At 55.9% G+C, this 7068-nt stretch overlaps 2 non-coding genes across 2 annotated transcripts in view; both read right to left on the reverse strand.

Annotated features, from left to right (window-relative positions):
• Window positions 1–2061, reverse strand: part of LOC122814697 — a 3775-nt gene extending 1714 nt beyond the window's left edge. The window contains exon 1 of the ribosomal RNA XR_006366894.1: window positions 1–2061. This exon is cut by the window's left edge and continues 1714 nt beyond it. This is a non-coding gene — a ribosomal RNA (28S ribosomal RNA).
• A 407-nt stretch (window positions 2062–2468) lies between these two features.
• On the reverse strand, window positions 2469–2622 carry LOC122814531. Its single transcript, XR_006366795.1, has one exon. It is a non-coding gene; the product is annotated as a 5.8S ribosomal RNA (ribosomal RNA).
• Window positions 2623–7068: the final 4446 nt, after the last annotated feature.

A 7068-nucleotide genomic window follows, 5' to 3' on the forward strand; every position in this document is an offset into this window, starting at 1 on the left:
TCCAGGATGTGGGCCCCTCTCTTGGGGCAAACCCATTCCAGGCTGCCCTGCCCTTTACAAAGAAAAGAGAACTCTCCCAGGAGCCCCCGTTGGCATCTCTGGGATTGTTTGCATCACTGCACTGGACACCGTGAGGTGCCCATCTCTGCCGCTCCAGATTCGGGGATCTGAACCCGACACCATTTTGATCAGCCAAGGGTGACGGAGGCCATCGCCTGTCCCTTTGCAATGGTGCTCACCTATCCCTTAGGACCGACTGACCCATGTTCAACTGCTGTTCACATGGAACCCATCTCCGCTTCAGCCTTCAAAGCTCTCATTTGAATATTTTCTACTACCACCAAGATCTGCACCCATGGCGGCTCCACCCGGGCCCTCACCCCGGGCTTCAGTTCAACCACAGTGGCCCTCCTACTCATTGCGGCATAGCCCCCTTGGATCCCAGAGCCAGTAACAGCTGGGTATGGGCCCGACGCTCCAGCGCCATCCATTTTCAGGGCTAGTTGATTCGGCAGGTGAGTTGTTATACACTCCTTAGCAAATTCCAACTTCCATGGCCACTGTCCTACTGTCTATATCAGCCAACACTTTTTCTGGGGTCTGATGAGTGTCGGCATTGGGAGCATTAACCCGGCATTCAGTTCATCCTGCAGTGCCAGTTCTGCTTACCAAAAGTGGTCCATTGGGTGCTCGCATTCCACACCTGGCTCCAAGCCAGTGTGTCAGACTTCTTACCCATTTAAAGTTTGAGAATAGGTTGAGATTGTTTTGGCCCCAAGACCTCTAATCATTCGCCTTACCATATAAAACTGCATCCACCGAGCGCCAGCTATCCTGAGGGAAACTTTGGAAGGAACTAGCTACTAGATGGTTCGATTAGCCTTTCACCCCTATACCCAGGTCAGATGACCGATGTGAACGGCAGGACCACTACGGACTTTCACCAGAGTTTCCTCTGGCATCTCCCTGCCCAGACATAGTTCACCATCATTCAGGTCCCACCAGGTGCCCTCACGCTCCACCTCCCCGATGGGATGGGTGAGACGGGCCAGCGGTGCACCCCCCCCCGTGCAGGGTGGGGGGATCCCACCACAACTGGCACTCGCCGGCCCTCACTTTCATTGCGCCGTGGGGTCTCCCGCCCACCCTCAGACTCGTGCACCTGTTAGACTCCTTGGTCCGTGTTTCAAGATGGGACTGGTGGGACACCAACGTCGCCGCAGACCCCGGCCACTCAAGGTGAGCCCACTGGCCCTGCGGCAGGATGTGGTCAGGTCACACTGAGGGCAGTCCGGCCAGTCGACAGTCCTGCTGGGAGATGGGGTCCCTGACCCCTGCCACAAGGGCTGGGGAGGTGCGGCAGTGGTCGTCTCCCACGACCCCGGGGCACATCCAGGACTGAAGCGGTGGGCTGTAACACTCCCCTCCGGGGAGGGAACCATCTTCTGCATGGCCTTCCTGGCCAACCCAGAGCTGGTTGCAGCTCACCACCTCAGAGGAAGTGCACCCAATGGCAGACAGCATGCCCGGGGACGGTACCCCCCCCTGGAGGGGGAGGGGGATCCGCCTCGGGCGGCTGGCATGGCATCTGGGTTGAATCTTCTGGATGGACCGCACAGACCCCACCCGTTTACCTCTGAACAGTTTCACCCCCTCCTGAACTCTCTCTTCAAAGTTCTTTTCAACTTTCCCTTACGGTACTTGTCCACTATCAGTCTCATGCCGGTGTTTAGCCTTAGACAGAGTTTACCACCCACTTTGGGCTGCATTCACAACTAACCCAACTCCAGGAAGACCTGATCCCAACGCGCCGGGGGCCGCCACCAACCTCACACCATCCGCAGGCTGAGCCTCAATCACAAGGACTTGGGCCCCCTGGGTGGCAGTGGGGAGACGGACTTCCGTACTCCAAATTTCCCTCCACCCATCGCCCTAGCAGGGATTTGGTGCTGGGCTCTTCCCTCTTCACTCACCGTTACTGTGGGAATCCTGGTTAGTTTCTTTACCTCCGCTTAGTAATATGCTTAAATTCGGCGGGTCGCCACATCTGATCTGAGGTCGCGTTCTGAGCGAGGTCGTGGTGGGGCGGCAGGATGGCAGGGGCTTTGGGGGTGGACAGACTGGCCATCCTCCCCCAGAATCCCCGTGCACCTGCTCCCTGCTGCCGGCCTTCCGGGTTGCGTGGGAGGATGGCCGACGTGGCCCTGGCATGCAGGAACTGAGCAGGTTCGGGCTGCGCCCCAGGAGGGAAGCTCAGTGGCAGTACCACTGACAGCCTCCAGGTCAGGCTGGATGCAGCCTGCTCCCTCCCATCCTCGGATGGGCTTCCTGGCTCGGGGTGGCGGGGGACTCGTCTTCTCTGTCCGAGTCTCTCCCTGGGGGATGGGGGACTCACAGCAGGCTCCCTTGACTCCCTGGCTGCACCCTTGATGGGGGCCGGACACCCCCTGGGGCAATGGAAGGCACGATGACCCTCAGAAAGGCATAGCCCAGGGAGTAACCCAGGGCCACAAAGTGCATTGGAAGTGTCGATGATCAATGTGTCCTGCAATTCACATTAGTTCTCACAGTTAGCTGCATTCTTCATCGACACACAAGCCGAGTGACCCACTGCTCAGAGTCGTACAGTTCTCATTCGCTGGGGCACCACTGCCCACATGGCATCATACCTCAAGATGAGCATGAGAGGTTTCACAGGCATTGTCATGGGTGCCCAGACCGAGGTTACTGGCCCACACAGCAAGACAGCAGGGAGTCCTGCAGCGGGCAGCACTTGGCCACACCGCTGACCTTCCGAGTCTTTGAAATGACACCCCGGGTGGAATGGGGCATCCTCCACAGGTACCTATGACCGACATTAAGGGGAGAGTACTCTGGTGTGCCACCCCCTGGGATGGCCCCCGCACAGACAGAGGGGAGGCCACTGCCCCCCTGTCAGGATGGCACCCTCTCCCTCCCCCTACCACATGGGGAGTCAGCCATTTCTGGGGCATGCAGTGGACTGCATTATTGGGCCAGGTGCCCCCTGCAACACCAAAGCCTGATGGCAGCAGAGGAGCACACGCACCTCCCACCACATGGAAGGACCTCCTCCCTCCCACCAACAGGAGGCAAGGGGGAAGAGACACCACCCCCTCCTCTCACTCCCTCCCCTTTCCCTCCCCTCACTCCCCCCCAGGAGCTACAGGCTCAGTCCTGCTGGCCTTCACCAGGGCGCACAGAGAGATAGGAGTCAGAGAAAGACAGAGAGAGAGAGAGAGAGAGACATAGAGGGTCAGGGTGGTGGAGCAAGGAGAGGCCTTGGTACCCAGGGACAGCACCATCCCAGGACCCTTGGCATTAATGATCCTTCTGCAGGTTCACCTATGGAAACCTTGCGATAACTTTTACTTCCTTTAGATAGTCAAGTTTGATCATCTTTTCGGCACAACACCTGGGCCATGACTGACTCCAGCAGGGCCGATCCAAGGACCTCACTAAACCATCCAATCAGTAGTAATGACGGGCAGCATGTACAAAGGGCAGGAACTTAATCAACATGAGCTTATGACACGCACTTATTGGGAATTCCTCATTCATGGGGAATAATTGCAATCTCTAGTCCCTATCACAAATGGGGTTCAGCAGATTACCCAGACCTGTCTGCCAAGGATAGACACACGCTGATCCATTCAGTGTAGCACACATGCAGCCCTGGACATCTAAAGGCATCACAGACCTGTTATTGCTCAATCTCATGTGGCTGAAAGCCACTTGTCCCTCTAAGAAGTTGGAGATGACCGTACTGGGCTGCATAACTAGTTAGCATGGCCAAGTCTCGTTTGTTATCAGAATAAACCAGACAAATCGCTCCACCAACTAAGAACAACCATGCACCACCACCCACAGAATCGAGAAAGAGCTATCAATCTGTCAATCCTTTCCGGTTCCGGGCTGGGTAAGGTTTCCCATGTTGAGTCAAATTAAGCAGCAAGCTCCACTCCTGATGATGCCCTTCTGTCAATTCCTTTAAGTTCCATACTCCACCCAGAACCCAAAGACTTTGGTTTCCCAGAAATTCCCTGGCGGGTCATGGGAATAACGTCACTGGATTGGTAGTTGGCATCTTTTATGATCGGAACTACAATGGTATCTGATCGTCTTCGAACCTTTGACTTTCGTTCTTGATTAATGAAAACATTCTTGGCAAATGCTTTTGCTTTTGTTCATCTTGAGCCAGTCCAAAAATTTCACCTCTAGCAGCACAATACGAATGTCCCTGGCTGTCCCTCTTAATCATGGCCCTGGTCCCGAAAACCAACAAAATAGAACCAGAGTCCTATTCCTTTATTCCTATCTGAAATATTCAGGTGACCGGCCTGCTTCGAACACGCTAATTTTTTCAAAGTAAATGCTTTGGACCCCCGGGACACTCACTTAAGAGCTTTGAGGGAGTGCCGAGATGCAGGGGCTGGGACAGGCAGTAGCTCACCTCACAGTGGACCACCAGCCGGATCGCAAGATCCAACTATGAGCTTTTTAACTGCAGCAACTTTAGTATACGTTATTGGAGCTGGAATTACCATGGCTGCTGGCACCAGACTTGCCCTCCAATAGATTCTCGTTAAAGGATTTAAAGTGTACTCATTCCAATTACAGGGCCTTGAAAGAGTCCTGTATTGTTATTTTTTTGTCACTACCTCCCTGAGGCGGAAGTGGGTAATTTGCCTGCCTTCTGCGTTCCTTGGATATGGTAGCCATTTCTCAGACTCCATCTCCGGAATCAAACCCTGATTTCCTGTTAATCATAGTCAGCATGGTAGGCACAGATAGTACCATCGAAAGTTGATAGAGCAAACATTCGAATTTCGCATCGCCTCCACGAAGGCACATGATCGGGCCGAGTTTATCTAGAGTCACCAAAGCTGCCAGACCGAGATCTGGATTGGTTTTGGTCTGATAAATGCATGAACCCCTGGAGGTCAGTGCTCGTCAGCATGTACTAGCTCTAGAATTACCACAGTTATCCAAGTAATGGTGGAGCGATCAAAGGAACCATAACTGATTTAATGAGCCATTTTCAGTTTCACTGCAGCATCCATGTGCACTGAGACTTGCATGGCTTAATCTTTGAGACAAGCATATGCTACTGGCAGGATCAACCAGATAGGAGCACCTCGGCAGGTGGGCAGAGAGGAGGGGTCAGAGCCCACACCTCTGCCAACAGGAGGGGTCCCTCCCCCCATGGAGAGGCACCCGGGTGCTGGTCATGGACCAGCAACCATAACCCCGGAGGGCCACAGGCTGGCACAGTGCACGTCAGTGCTCATAGCTAGAGAAAAGTGGGAGAGAGCTCCCCCCATGCTTCAGCTGTGCGCTGATGCTGGGGGACAGCAGCTATGTCACAGGACTCCTTTCCCTCATCCCGGGTTCATCGATCTCACCTAGACTTCCGCCCTGAGGAGTATGGAGCACTCCGCACCCCCACCCACACCTCACTCCCGGGGTGGAGAAGCTCAACCCACAAGCCGTGGCCCACAGAGCCACGCCGCGGGGCTCTCTACCAGTGGGAGTTGGTCATCATGATCAATCGATGGACAGTGGGTAAGGGCACCTCAATCCAACACAGACACCTGTCAGGACATCACCCAGGGCTGGGGCATGGACTCTGACAGGACACCCCATCTTCCCTCTCCCTGGGCTGGGACCCAGACTGGGGCAGTCTCAGTCATGCATTTTGATGGGACGTCCTGTTGTCTTTTAGCTCCCAAAAGATGCCAGCTTGTGTCAGATCATGCATGCCCACCAGCCCTTCCAGGGGATGTGCCTGCAGGGTGCGACTGGCCCCACGGAACTCCCCTCGGCAGCTGAGGGGAAGATCTGCTCTCATATGGACTTCTGGCCAGGAGGAAGAGGCCCGTGAGGGCACCTAGACCCCAGGCAGATACCTGGCAGAACATTCTAACCTGGGGCTGAGACCCAGACTCACACGCTGAGACACCCTGTCATCCTTTAACTCCTGGAGGCTGCCAAATCATGTCGGATCATGCATGCCCACCAGACGATTAGGGGAGCAAGCCTGCAGGGCGTGACCAGCCCCACGGACCTCCCCTCGGCCACTGAGGGGAAGATCCATTCTCATACGGACTTCCGGACGGGAGGAAGAGGCCCATGAGGGCACCTCGATCCCATGCAGACTCCTGGCAGAACATTCTCCCCTGGGGCAGAGACCCAGACTCACACTCTGAGACACCCCATCATCCCTTAACTCCTGGAGGCTGCCAAATCATGCCGGATCATGTGTGTCTGCCAGGCGATCAGGGGAGCAAACCTCCAGGGTGCAACCTCCCCTATGGAACTCCCCTCTGCCGCGGAGGGGCAGGTATGCTCTCATATGGACTTCCAAGTCCACCTCCTTTCTGATCCAGGGCTACTTTGGGGACTTTGCAATTTTTCGAGAACGCCTTTGAGAACAGGGCGGGGTCAGATACCAATACCTGGCCAGGAGGTCTCCAAGCCTGCAGGCCTCTGCACAAAGCTCCCTTAAGGACTTCCATAAGGCCCTACCATGCCGACCCTCTCCTTCAACCCTGCAGAGAGACCTCTTTACCTGGTCACAGCCCAAGGCTTGCCTAGGGGACCATGCCACCTTCATGTCCCCTGCAGGATGCCAAGCTGTGCCATGTTGCTGTGCCCTTGAAGCCTCTCAGGGGGACCTCCCTCCATCCAGGCCACCCTTGCGGAGCTCCCCTCGGCCGCCGAGGGGCAGGCACACTCCCATCAGGACTTACACATCCCCCTCCTTTCCGGTCCAGAGCACCAAGGTCCCCTTCTTACCCAGATCTCCAGGAAGCTGCCTGGCTGGGCTGTGTCCCTGTGCCTTCGAAGCCTCTCAGGGGGACCTCCCTCCAATCCAGCCACCCTCACTGAACTTCCTCCGGCCACAGAGGGGCAGGCACGCTCTCATCAGAACTTCCGAGCACCCCCTCCTTCCGGTCCAGGGCCATTCTGGGGACTTTGTGACATTTCGGGATCGCAGTCAGGTACCAGGTGAGGACGGACACCTTCCCCCTGCCTGGCAGGAGAACA

The sequence above is a fragment of the Protopterus annectens genome, chromosome 10.part0 (assembly GCF_019279795.1).
Source record: "Protopterus annectens isolate FY-2018-M chromosome 10.part0, PAN1.0, whole genome shotgun sequence".
NCBI classification, from domain to species: Eukaryota; Metazoa; Chordata; order Ceratodontiformes; family Protopteridae; genus Protopterus; species Protopterus annectens.